The 12792-nt window shown below is 43.2% G+C and overlaps 1 protein-coding gene across 4 annotated transcripts in view; it reads left to right on the top strand.

Moving 5' to 3' along the window:
- The first annotated feature begins 330 nt into the window (after positions 1-330).
- The window catches only part of PAK5 (p21 (RAC1) activated kinase 5), a 114150-nt gene continuing 101688 nt past the window's right edge, over positions 331-12792 (top strand). For 2 of the 4 annotated variants that reach the window (XM_083431946.1, XM_083431947.1), the window contains exon 1: positions 332-567. The gene's annotated coding sequence lies outside the window, so the exon portion shown is untranslated. Of the gene's footprint in view, positions 568-12792 lie in introns of all 4 variants that reach the window. The other 2 variants (XM_083431944.1, XM_083431945.1) reach the window with 2 other exon arrangements.

A 12792-nucleotide genomic window follows, 5' to 3' on the forward strand; every position in this document is an offset into this window, starting at 1 on the left:
TAAATCTGAAAAACCAAATAAATAATTTTTTATATATACCGTAAAACTTTAATCTGAAAAACCAAACAAATTTATATATATAAAAAGAAACCACTATGGGGGGGGGATAGGAAGGGAGAAATAAACTGAAATTCAGAACAGAGAAAAGCCAAGGCAACCCTCCTCTTTAGGCATCATTTGGGCTCCTAATGATCTCTGTCTCTCTCATTGCGGCTTGAAGAAGAGGCGGTGGGGCGGGGCGGATGGCACACATACCCGCCTGGCGCGCGCACCTCGCTCCCCCCCAGTGCGGAAGGCGCGTTTCTTGCGCGCCTCGCCTAGCCGCCGCATCTCCTCGGATCGCCGCTACGAGGCGAGCTGGAGCGCTTTGGCCGGCGGCAGCCCGGATGTAGCAGCAGCAGCAGCAGCAGCAACAGCAACATCAGAGCCGGAGCCGCCGAGCTGTGGTGCTGCCTTGCCTCCTTGCTAGTGACAAGCCTCGGCGAGCACGAACATGGCGCTCGGAGCGATGTAACGGAGGCGCCGGAGCGGCCGGAGCTCGCTTGACAACCAGCCGGCAGCCTTTAGGTAAGCGCGACAGGCTTCCGCGGGGATGGGGAGGAAGGCTGGTTCCAGCGCGAGGACCATTCTCAGCCGCAGCATCCCGAGGGCAGCATCAGTAGCCTCTACCTGGAGAGGATGTGGGATGGGAGGAAGGAGGATGGAGGAGAGAGGGTACCCCGGGTTGCCACTGCCTTTGTCAGCTTCCTCGGGGGACGGAAGAGCCTCGCTCTCCCGAAGGCAGCGCTGGCTCCCTTTTTCTAGAGGGAAGATGCGCTCTTGGAAGGATGGGAGGCATCTGTGGGTGTGGAAGACTGTGGAGTGTGTAGATTAGAAGCTATCCCAGCTCTCTTTCTCAATTCCAGCGTGGTCTGAGCTGCCAAAGAAGGACCCCCTCACCCCTGCAAAAAATAATAAAAAATAAAAATACCAGGGCTCTTTAGTGAGGGATGTGCCCGTGCGTTTTTGGGTAGGGCTGTTGTGCACATGATGTCTTAGGGGATCGGACATTATCTGTTTGCAGAAATCTGCATGCTTCGGTAGGATTGTCCACAGAGTTGGCCACATGCAGCATGCATACATGTGTGCGCGCATGCACACACACACACCCCAGCGAGCATGTTTTTTGGGTGTGGGTGTGCTGGGCGGGGAGGGGAGGGGAGATTTAAGGAACTGCTGCGACTGCTTGCATGGAGAGCGTGGCGATTCTCTGGTCTTGCAGATTAAAGGCGCGGTTCGAAACTGGGGGAATTTAATATTCTCCATGTGTGTGTTGTGCAGTAAGCCCTGCTGTGACCTTGTCATTTTAGATGTTGAGGAGGTAGGAAACATAGGGGAAAAAACCGCCACCTTCCCAAACCTAGTGAAACAATGCCCTCTTTTAAGAATCTGATGAAGAGTACTTCTCAACTGCGAGCTGCTAGTTCTTTTGATTTGATACTCTTGCTTATTTTAGAATGATGATACATGGCTGGCATTTTTTTTTTTAAATGTGTTTTATTTAATGTCTGCATCCGCTTGTTCATAAAACAAGGTGAGATAAAAATGCAAACGTCCAAGTCAAATATTGGAAATATTGTTTGGACAGCTGAGTGATTTCAAGAAAGGAAATAGGACTCTTGTGCCTATTTTAAAGAACTTTGCATAACAGCAAGATAAGATAAGCTCTCACTAAGTAGAACACGTATTATTTTACTCTCCTGTACAGGTTTACTCAAAAGTAATTCTCAGTGTTCAATGAGGCTTACTCTGAGGTAAATGTGCATAGGATCGCACCCTTCATCAACTGCTTAAAAAACACAGGAAACAGAATCACTTTTGTAGTTATTTTTATATAATACTACATTGATGATGTATTAAAAGACAACATTGGGAGCAAGTTTTGTTTCAAGCTTAAGAATCAACTTTTCTTTAGGAGACAAATATTGCACAGGAGTTTAAGTCTAAGAATAGCTCATTGAGAGAGCATGAGCCACAATGTATGCACTGGGCAGGGTATTCTGGAGCCTTGCCAATGAAATCAATAGACGATCACACCAAGTCCATGATTATGCTGACTTTTTTTTTTTAATGCACTTCCAAGCTTCTTAGGTCAGCCATTGTTTTATGTGAGGTGTAAAAGCTGTTTTTGATATTTGCTGCTTCTTTTATCTCACTCTTCATGTGATACCTAATTATCACTGGATGTGATGGTTTGGGTTTTAGAACAGTATCCTTTTCTCTTTTTTTAAAGTCTAAGTTACTTCTGAATAATTTATCCCTGAGGTAGGGTTGGGAGAAAACCACAACTGTATCGCAACTGACCTTGTTGTAGAAAGATACAAGGCTGCAGGCAGCAAGACAGTGGAATGACAAAAGGAAATTATTGCTGGCAAAGGAATGGCATGGTGATCTCTCATTGTGATAATTCCAAAATGCATAGTAGGGCAATACCTTTATTAGGCCAACTCCAGTGCCACATGACATTTGGGGAAGAAGCCAATTTGCTTTAAAGCCCCAAAACAGAAGGTGGGAACCTGTGGTCTGCCACATGTTGTTGAACTCTTTTTCATGAAATAATTTTTATTTTATTTTACAAGTATAAAATTATAACAATACCACCATACACATCCATATTTAAAGATTCCTCTGAATCTCTGGCCTTCCCATCTTCCCCTCCATGGGTCCTATTGTCAACCTTTTCAACTCCATATTATTCAGTAGTCCATATTTTATGTCAATCCACTATTTCCATAGTATTTGCTACATTACAAGTGTTATTGCAATCCTGCTAATGTTTTCATCTGCTTACAGTGGTCTCCAAGATAAATTATATTTCTTCCTCATTCTTTATCAAAGTTTGGGTCTTTGGTTCCTGAGCTTTCTGGTCAGTTTTGCCATTTCGGTATAGTCCAACAGTTTAATTTGCTATTCTTCTCCGGTAGGGACTTGATCTTCTTTCCATCTCTGGGCTAGTAGCATCTGTGTGGCTGCTGTCGTGTACATAAAAAGTCTTTTCTGCTCTTTTGGAATGTCAGCACCTAAAATTCCTAATAGAAAAGCCTTTTAAATAAATAAAAATTTAAATAAAAATTAATTTAAACATTTTTTCAACTCATTATATATCATTTCCCAGTATGCTTTTGTTATGTTACAGAACCACCACATATGATAAAAGGCGCCTTCTTTTTCTTTACATTTCCAGCGGATATTTGTACCTGTTACACATTTTTGCTAGTTTTGTTGTTGTTTAGTTGTTTAGTCGTGTCCGACTCTTCGTGACCCCATGGACCAGAGCACGCCAGGCACTCCTGTCTTCCACTGCCTCTCGCAGTTTGGTCAAACTCATGATAGTAGCTTCAAGAACACTGTCCAACCATCTCGTCCTCTGTCGTCCCCTTCTCCTTGTGCCCTCCATCTTTCCCAACATCAGGGTCTTTTCCAGGGAGTCTTCTCTTCTCATGAGGTAGCCAAAGTATTGGAGCCTCAGCTTCAAGATCTGCCCTTCCAGTGAGCACTCAGGGCTGATTTCCTTAGGAATAGGTATGTTTGATCTTCTTGCAGTCCATGGGACTCTCAAGAGTCTCCTCCAGCACCAGAATTCAAAAGCATCAATTCTTCAGTGATCAGACTTCTTTATGGTCCAGCTCTCACTTCCATACATCACTACTGGGAAAACCATAGCTTTAACTATACGGACCTTTGTCAGCAAGGTGATGTCTCTGCTTTTTAAGATGCTGTCTAGGTTTACTAGGAGTCAAATACCACTGGCACAACATTTACATATAGTTTTCTATATGAACACATTGCCCATACTGTGGTTGATCGGAATCAGATTTCAATAACTGGAGGGCCACATCTTTTATACCTCTGCCATAAAAGTTTGCATTAGGGCTTCTCCACGCTTTTCCCCATTTGCCCCACTGCTTGCTCCTGGGGAAGCCCTCTCTTGACCACTGAATTGGAGCAAATGTCAACCATTTGCTCCAATTGATGTTTCCTTTGATTCGGCAGTAAAGAGTGGGTTTCCCCAAGGAAAGCGCAGGATAAATGGAAAACTCCATGCCTAAAAAGCGTCCTGGGATAAGCGTAAAACCTCTCAGACCTGTGGACAAGCAGAAGTATTAGTCTCAGTCTTAAAACGGAGTGCAGATGAATTTATCTTAGGTGGTATACAGGTTTAAGGTTACACTCTGGTTTGTTTGGATAAAGAAACAGACAATGGTCAGTTCCTTGTTTTCTAGAACACAGAATCCGGCAGTTCTAGGAATATAGAGTGTTTGATGACAGGAAACAGGGTTTTAGTCTAGACTTCTTCCTGAAATTTTAGTTTTCTTATCATATGTGGTGGTCTTGTAGTAAGGTTAAAGCTTACTGGGAAATGATATATAATGAAATGAAAAGGATGTTATAGGGACAGAACTACCTAAAATGTATAGAAACCTATTCATGTATGCCACTACAGCGGCAAGAATGTTACTTGCCCCAAAATCAAAAGAAGCAGAAGTCTCAGGAAAGGAAGAATGGATACAAAAACTTATGGAATATGCAGAAATGGTGAAACTTACCGGAAGAATGAGAAATCGAGATAAAAAGATATATATATATATTATAAAAGAATGGAAATGGTTTATTGAATATTTACAGATAAATTATAAACAGATAAAAACATTGGCAGGATTCTTGTAATAACCTGCAGTTTTATAAGAGTATATAGTTAAAGAAGATGAATGAATAAATAAATTAAGTTAATTTGGATATGCAGAAGATATTAAAAACATATTTAAGGAACCACAGAAAGAGGGGGAAGAATGTCAAGTACTGAAATGTCAAACTGATTGTAAAATTAGTGAAATGTATAAACTTGAAAACTACAGTCATACCTCGGGTTGAAGTCGCTTCAGGTTGAGCGTTTTCAGGTTACGCTCCGTGTCAACCTGGAAGTAACGGAACGCTTTACTTCCGGGTTTCGCCTCTTGCGCATGCGCAGACACTCAAAATGACATCACACACATGTGCAGAAGTGGCAAATTGCGACCCCCGCACGTGCAGACGCACAGATGTGGGTTGCGTTTGCTTGAGGATACGAACAGGGCTCTGGAACGGTACCACTGTAATAATAATAATAATAATAATAATAATAATAGCACAGGACTGAGATTTTAGTTTTCTATATACTCCATGTGTGAGTATTCAAATCACAAGAACACCCATTTGCAGTCAAGCGCTACAGTCAAGTCACAAGTTTGCAACCTCACTGAGCATTAGGTCATTATTGTCCGCTGCAGTGTAGATGTCTGTGTCATATGTTAAAAATGCAATTATTTAGGATCTTATGGGCTCAAAAATATTAATGCAGCAATTTCCTTATTTCTCCTTTGCATTCAGGAGACTTTCTGTCATTGATGTTGTCAAAGTCTTCTCTATGCTTATGTTGAGACCAGGGAAAGCTCAGCCCTTTGAAATCATAAAAGTTGATATCATTGCTATATAAGCTGGCGTTCACAGAGGCCTATGTTTTCCCCTCTCTTTAAATGGGCAAAGGGAAGAAGTATCGCCTATCACTGGTGGCTGGGGAAGTTTCATTGCCTCTTTTCAACAGGCAGCAAAAGTTTTTGAAGCTTCACAGGAGTTCTAAGGTCTGCAGGAGGCTTGAGTGATCACATGCCCCCCAACATTACTCCATTGAAAACAGGGACATCGTATTCCTTAACAGTGTTCAAAACCCCCATTGTTCTAGGCACATTTTGCGACAGGGAATTACCAAATTGGTAAGAAAGGAGGACCTTTTCTGCCTCCCCACTTCCAGCTATTCTCTAAAGACTGGAGAAGAGAACTTCTTAAGAATATTAGGGGGGTGGGCAGGGGAAGGACTAGGCCATGTGAAAAATGAACATAATATTTTAGCTGCAGTTCATTCATTTTCAGCATTGAATTCTTGTTATAAAAAAGCGTGCCTAGACATTCTGTTGTTGCACCCATAACCTAGGTTTAAGGTGCCATTTAGCTCCTAGCTTTCATATCTCTGTTTCTAGCACTGTTCCTTAATAATAATAATAATAATAATAATAATAATTTTATTATTTATACACCTCCCATCTAACTGCACTGCCCTAACCACTCTGGGCAGCTTATAACACAATAATACATGAAACATTGAAAAACTTCCCTATTCAGGGCTGCCTGCCTTCAGGTTGCATAGTTACTCATCTCCTTGGCTCAGGGGGTCGCATAACTGCATACCCTCCAACATTTCTCCGATGGAAATAGGGACGTCCTATGGGAAAGCGGGACATTCCAGGACCAAATCAGTGTTAGGTTTCTGTTGGTGCCACTGTGCAGTGCTTGGAGTCACAAGACTCTGTTTACATTCCAGAGATTCCAGACTGTTGGAAGTCTCACGGGAGAAGGGAGATGGATGTTGTTGTTACTGGTTTCCTGTTTCGAACCCGGGATGGCTTCTGTAAATGTGGGACTGTCCCTGGAAAATAAGGACACTTGGAGGGTCTGTGATGGGGCTTTGGGTGTCTTAGAGACATCGATAGGCTTTGTGGGGGAAGTGTCCCTCCTATTTAAAGTTGTGATCTAGGACCTCTTAAACTTGGTGCTTTGTCTACCAGTTGCCTCTCTGCTTTCACAGAGAGAGGATGTATATTTCTGTTCTGTCTGCGTAGTTAGAAATAAAACTCTTAGCGATGTAGTTCATATTTCTGGTCCTCTGCTGCTGCTTGGACACTCTGCGTAATGGGAACGTGCCTGGAGCCTCATCAAAGGCTCAGGTCGTTAATCACTGTCGGAGGACTTGACCAGAGGAGCAGCTCGGTTGAATGCAAGTCCAACAATCAGAACCCCGGATGGCTTCTGTAAATGTGGGACTGTCCCTGGAAAATAGGGAAACTTGGAAGGTCTGTGATTGGGGTGTCTTAGAAACATTGATAGGCTTTGTGGGGGAAGTATTCCTCCTTTTTAAAGTTGTGATCTAGGACCTCTTAAACGTGGTGCTCTGTCTAGCACCTGGTGGTGATGGACTGTATAGCATGCTTTCCAGGATGCAGGTGGCGCAGTGGTCTAAACCACTGAGCCTCTTGGGCTTGCCGATCAGAAGGTCTGCGATTCGAATCCCCAAGACGGGGTGAGCTCCTGTTGCTCTGTCCCAGCTCCTGCCAACCTAGCAGTTCGAAAGCACACCAGTGCAAGTAGCTAAATAGGTACTCCTGCGGCAGGAAGGTTGACAGTGTTTCCATGCACTCTGGTTTCCATCTTGGTGTCCATGATTGCAGTCATGGGATTTTTGTCTATCACATGACGGTGTATGTTTCGACGGGCTGAAGAAAGCCTTTGAAGCTCCCAGAAAGATGTGTGGACAAATGCCAGCTCCCTCGGCCTGAAAGCGATATGAGCGCTGCAACCCCATAGTCATCTTTGACTGGACTTAACTGTCCAGGGGTCCTTTACCTTTTTCTTTTTACTAGCATGCTTTCCCATTAAACCACTGCTTAGGGCAGCAATGGGGAGCTTGCTCCCCTACATATGCCATTGGACTCAGCCCCAGCCAGCTCAGCCCATGGTCAGGGATGATGGGATTTGCTGTTCAACATCAACCCGAGGGGAGAAAATTCCCCTACCCTTGCCTTGGGGTTTCTTCCTCCCCCTTTCAGAGCCCTTTATCAGGCATTGCTTGCCTTTGGCTTTGGGCTGGGAGCCAGTTTATACCTTCCTTGTCAGCATGCAGTGTCCTTCTTTCACATTGGGATTCTGCAAGTTTGCTTCAGCTGGGCGTACTTGGGATTCACACGTGGCTACTTCCATGAACTGGCAATTCTTAGTTCTTGGGGGTAACGTTTTGCCTTCTGCCTTCAACATGTAGCCAATCCCGTGGTTTGTGCATTTTCATTTAAGCGCTGCACCAAGTCTGTGCAGCTCTGATAAGTGAGTTAAAGTCTTACCCAAACATGTAATACAGCAAGGCGATACCTCTCATTGTCTCCGCCATCGCTGTGTCCTGTATGTTGTATATTTACAATTGCAGTGAGCTCTCATGAATTATAACTACAATCCTATGGTCAGTTATACGTACACTTTATTGATTCAACAGCATCAGTCCAATATACGGTTATGGTGAACTTGTTTTCAGAGTGTAAATTCTTGTCTAGAGAAAGCAGCACCATCCATTTTGTTGGGAGCCACTCAGAATGGCTGGGGATTATATTATTATTATTATTCCACACACTAGAGGAAAATATCAGTGGGTCTGTGAAATATACTCGGAGTCGAGTGTGGATTTCATGCTCTTTATTCAGCTCATAGTAGTGAGGAATGAAAGTTCCCCCCAAAATATCTGCTTTATATACATTATTTACACAATGGGCCGCACATGATTGGCTAATTCTGGGATTCTCCTGTAGGCCAATCAGGTTGCGGATTCACTTCCACCTGGAGCTGGATTGGGTGGCTCCTGCCGACCAATCATACTGCTGCATTGTTCTAGGACCAATCAGACTGCTACATTCTGAATCCTATTGTTCTAGGACCAACCAAACTGCTGCATTTGGAGCCTATTTAATTAACTCAGTACATAACAGTCTGGAAGTTTGCAGAAGCACCAAATATATCCGTGGGGGGGGGGATTCTTGCCCCCCAAACACCAAAAGCCCAATGAGGGCCTGATTTTAAGTGGTGGTCACACAATGACTGGTGAGGGAGAAATAAAAAACTGGGGGGGGGGGGGATGAAATGGAATATCCTGAAAAAGGGCATGGCTGGTTGGAACTCTGATCAGGAGCACTCTGCACTGAAATATTTTGTTGCAGGTCCTACTTGCACTTACAAAATTTGGATGCACCTAACTGTTCAAAAGTCTCCTCTAGGAAACCTGTTGTATACATATCAAGGTTAGTGTCTGGAACAGGTCTGGGATAACTCGCAAGGTGTTCGTGAAGTAAGCTCTTTATTCAAGGAAGCAAAACAGCTCAGGCCTAGTGAGCACAGCAACTCTTCCCAACAGATCTTGCTCCTATGAGGAAGTTGTGAGGCAGCTCCCTGGCTCTATTCCTTCCCAAGCAACCTGAGACTCTGAGACCTTGTGTGTCTCTTCTCCACCCTCTTCATACCTCTGTAGGTTCTGGGAGGCCAGGGGGACAGGGGAGCTGGTCACAGCAGGAGGGGCATACCAGCCTCTGCTTCTGCCTCTGCCTCTGCACGACTCTCTGCCACCGACTCTTCCTGCTCACTAAAACCTGTTACCTCTTCAACATCCGGCGCCTGCTCCTCCCAGTCTGCTCCCTCTGACCACTTATCATCGTCCCACCACCAATCCACTGCCTTTGAGCCTTCTTCCCTTGGGGGTTCCCTAGCTGGTGCCTCCCAGCCAGTCTATGACAATAGAACATACATCCTGTTATGTTCGCACCAAGTTTACTTGGAGGTTAGACTCTGCATAGCCTTTGTGGAAGATGCATTCTGATTTGTTTGAGGAGCAGCTATGCATCAGGAAACATTCCTCCTGGTTTGCTTGTGGCATGTTGATAAGTCTTCCCATTATTCACCCAACCCACATTTTTCAGTGGCCATTAAAAATGGTTTTGTTGTGCTGGGAGGACAGAGCACTGCTAATTTTAATTATTTTGATTTTTAATGTTTTTATTTATTTTTCAGATTATATTAGGTGCATTTGAGAAAACCACTGTTGCAGCACTGTATAAAACAAACAACTTGCCTTGGTATTTATACAGATTTGTTTCATGCTGAATAATAAAGTTTAATCATTTTAAAATTCCAAAATATCCCTGTTTTCAACTTGTGTTTTACTGATTATTTTAAGGCTTGTTTTATTTTATTTTTTGTAAACCACTTGGAGATTCCGTTTCCAATCAAATGGTACATAGATATTGTTAAATTAAACTAAATAAAAATAACTGCACAAATAAAATAGGTAAAAACAATTGACTTCTAGCATGTGGTTGAGTCCTTCCCATGAAATAGTGACAGTATGGAAGCACTCAGAACCTGTTTAAAAATAGCAGTTGCATAAAAAATGTGGACAACTATCCATATCTTCTGAATTGCTAAGCTCATTTTTTATAACACAGTTGCCTTCTGGAAACCTTTGCAACAAACTTTTTTCTACCTTGTTTTTCTGGTTGTCCTAAATTTTGGCCAAGATCTCTGCTAATGCTCCACTTCTCCTTAGGCTTGAAGACCTCCACTTTGTATTGATTTGGAATCTGATGTTGACATCTGACTAGAGTAAGCATGTGGATTTCAAATTTCTTTTGCTCTAAGTCCTGTGATAATCGTGATAATGAACAAATGTTGGCTGTAGAGACATGAGTAACTGGAGAAATAGAAATAGAAATTTATTTGTCATTGTCCGTATATACACAGTATACACAACAACGAAAATCAAACACCCACCCAAAGACCGACTTCACATACACATTTGCACGTACCTCCAACACTCTCATCCCATTCAGACATAATCTATAAAACATACATAATCCAGAATATAACATGACCTATTAAAAGCATAACATAACCTAAACCTAAAGAAGAGGTATTTAGATGGTTTTGTCTAGCTCATGACAAGCTCGGGACCTCTAAAGCAAAGCAAGTGCACCTATCTTTTACTGTTAAGTGTTGGAAGGTTTGCCATGTTTTTAAGGGGTCTGTTCTGTGTCTCCATTCCTCTTATCGTTCTGCTTTTGAGTTGGCTGGCTTCCATATGCAGCGGCTCACAGTCAAGTTAACTTCTTGCCCTCCAATTGTCCTTTCCCTTCTGGCTTCTCCTTTCTCTCTCCCACAATGTGCTTGCAAGTTCCTGCTCTTATCTGCTGCAGCACTTCTCTAGGAAGAGCGTTACTGGATGAATGCTGAAGCCCGGCTGAAATAGCAGGATGCCAATGGCTGGGACTAATGGAAATCAACACAATACTGTTATCAGGCCTGCATAACTTGTGACCACATGGAACGCAGCTCCCCAGATATGCCTGGTGGCTCAATAGGGTCTCACTAAAATAATATTGCGGAGTTGGGAAAAATTGAGAAAAGGACAACTGAAAGGGGACATGTCATGACAGAAGTTTATAAAATTATGCGTAGCATGGAGAAAGTGCGAAAAGAATAGCTTTTCTCTCTTCAATATTTTTTTTAAAAAATAAATTTATTTATATGGTTTTTCAGATTACAATTTTACTGTCACATGTCCAACATACAACATAAAAACAAGATTCCAAGGAATCTCTTGGACTTCCCTCCTACCCTTTGTGGGTCCTATTGTCAGTCATTTCCTCTTGCATCTTTTATAATAATCCAAATCTTTTATCTCTCCATTGTATCCAAAATTCAGCATTAAACTACAAGTGATACTCCAATCCAACTAACGATTTTAACTGTTTAAAATGGTCTTTAAGATAAGTTATAAATTTTCCCCATTCCTTATTAAAAGTTGGGTCTTCCTGATTTCTGATTCTTCCAATCATTTTAGCCATTTCGGCATAATCCATCAATTTGATTTGCTATTCTTCTCTGGCCGGGACTTTATCTTCTTTCCATCTCTGGGCCAATAACATCCGTGCAGCCGTGGTCACATACATAAATAGTCTTTTCTGCTCCCTTGGGATTTTGGCACCTACACTTCAAAACATTGTGGACATCCCATGACACTTATACCCTCCAACAGTTCTCCGATGAAAATAGGGATGTCCTATTCAATTCTTGTTGGTACCCCACCCATCTGACTGGGTTGCCCCAGCCACTCTGTATGGTTTCCAACATCTATAAGAACACAATGAAGCATTAAACATTTTTTTAAAAAACTTCCCTGCACAGGGCTGCCTTCAGATGGCTTGGGGGTCAGATGGCGTCATACCCTCCATACCCTGAACTAGGTGGACCATTGTCCTGATCAAGCAGCTCTTCTTATGATCTTACTGTGGGCCTGGGACTTAAAAATTAAAAGATTACTGAGCACCTGGCAGCAACCATACTTGGCTATGGGTTGTGTTCACCTTGGTATGGTGCAATACATACGAGTTATGTATACAAAACAATTTTCTTATGAACTAAAGCAACCTTCATCCACAATATCTTTTATTAACAGGGACGCGGGTGGCGCTGTGGGTTAAACCACAGAGCCTAGGGCTTGCCGATCAGAAGCTCGGTGGTTCGAATCCCCACGACGGGGTGAGCTCCCGTTGCTCGGTCCCTGCTCCTGCCCACCTAGCAGTTTGAAAGCACGCCAGTGCAAGTAGATAAATAGGTACCGCTCCAGCGGGAAGGTAAACAGCGTTTCCGTGTGCTGCTCTGGTTCGCCAGAAGCAGCTTAGTCATGCTGGCCACATGACCCGGAAGCTGTACACCGGCTCCCTTGGCCAATAAAGCAAGATGAGCGCCGCAACCCCAGAGTCGGTCACGACTGGACCTAATGGTCAGGGGGTCCCTTTACCTTTACCTTACTTTACATTTTAAGGCTCTTTTTGGTGGCTTAAACTCAAAGCAATTTCATATACATTGCACTATATTTTTCTTCTTTAGCGATCACTCGTAGCCGAGTAAGATTGTCTTCCATAAAAATGGTTTTAACAGTGAGTCCGTAAGTGGCTATGGAGGCAAATTCTGGATCCACATATCCTTCCACAGTGGGGACATAGGTTTCTGGGTGGGAGTTGATCATGGTGAGGGTTTGCCAAGTGTGCCTTCCTCTTAGTACATTTCTCCCTTCTGTCCTGAGTTTGTGTCTTCAGGACACCTTTGGTAAAGGCTGTTCCCCATTTGGAG

Source organism: Podarcis tiliguerta, assembly GCF_965153285.1.
Source record: "Podarcis tiliguerta genome assembly, chromosome: 3".
NCBI classification, from domain to species: domain Eukaryota; kingdom Metazoa; phylum Chordata; class Lepidosauria; order Squamata; family Lacertidae; genus Podarcis; species Podarcis tiliguerta.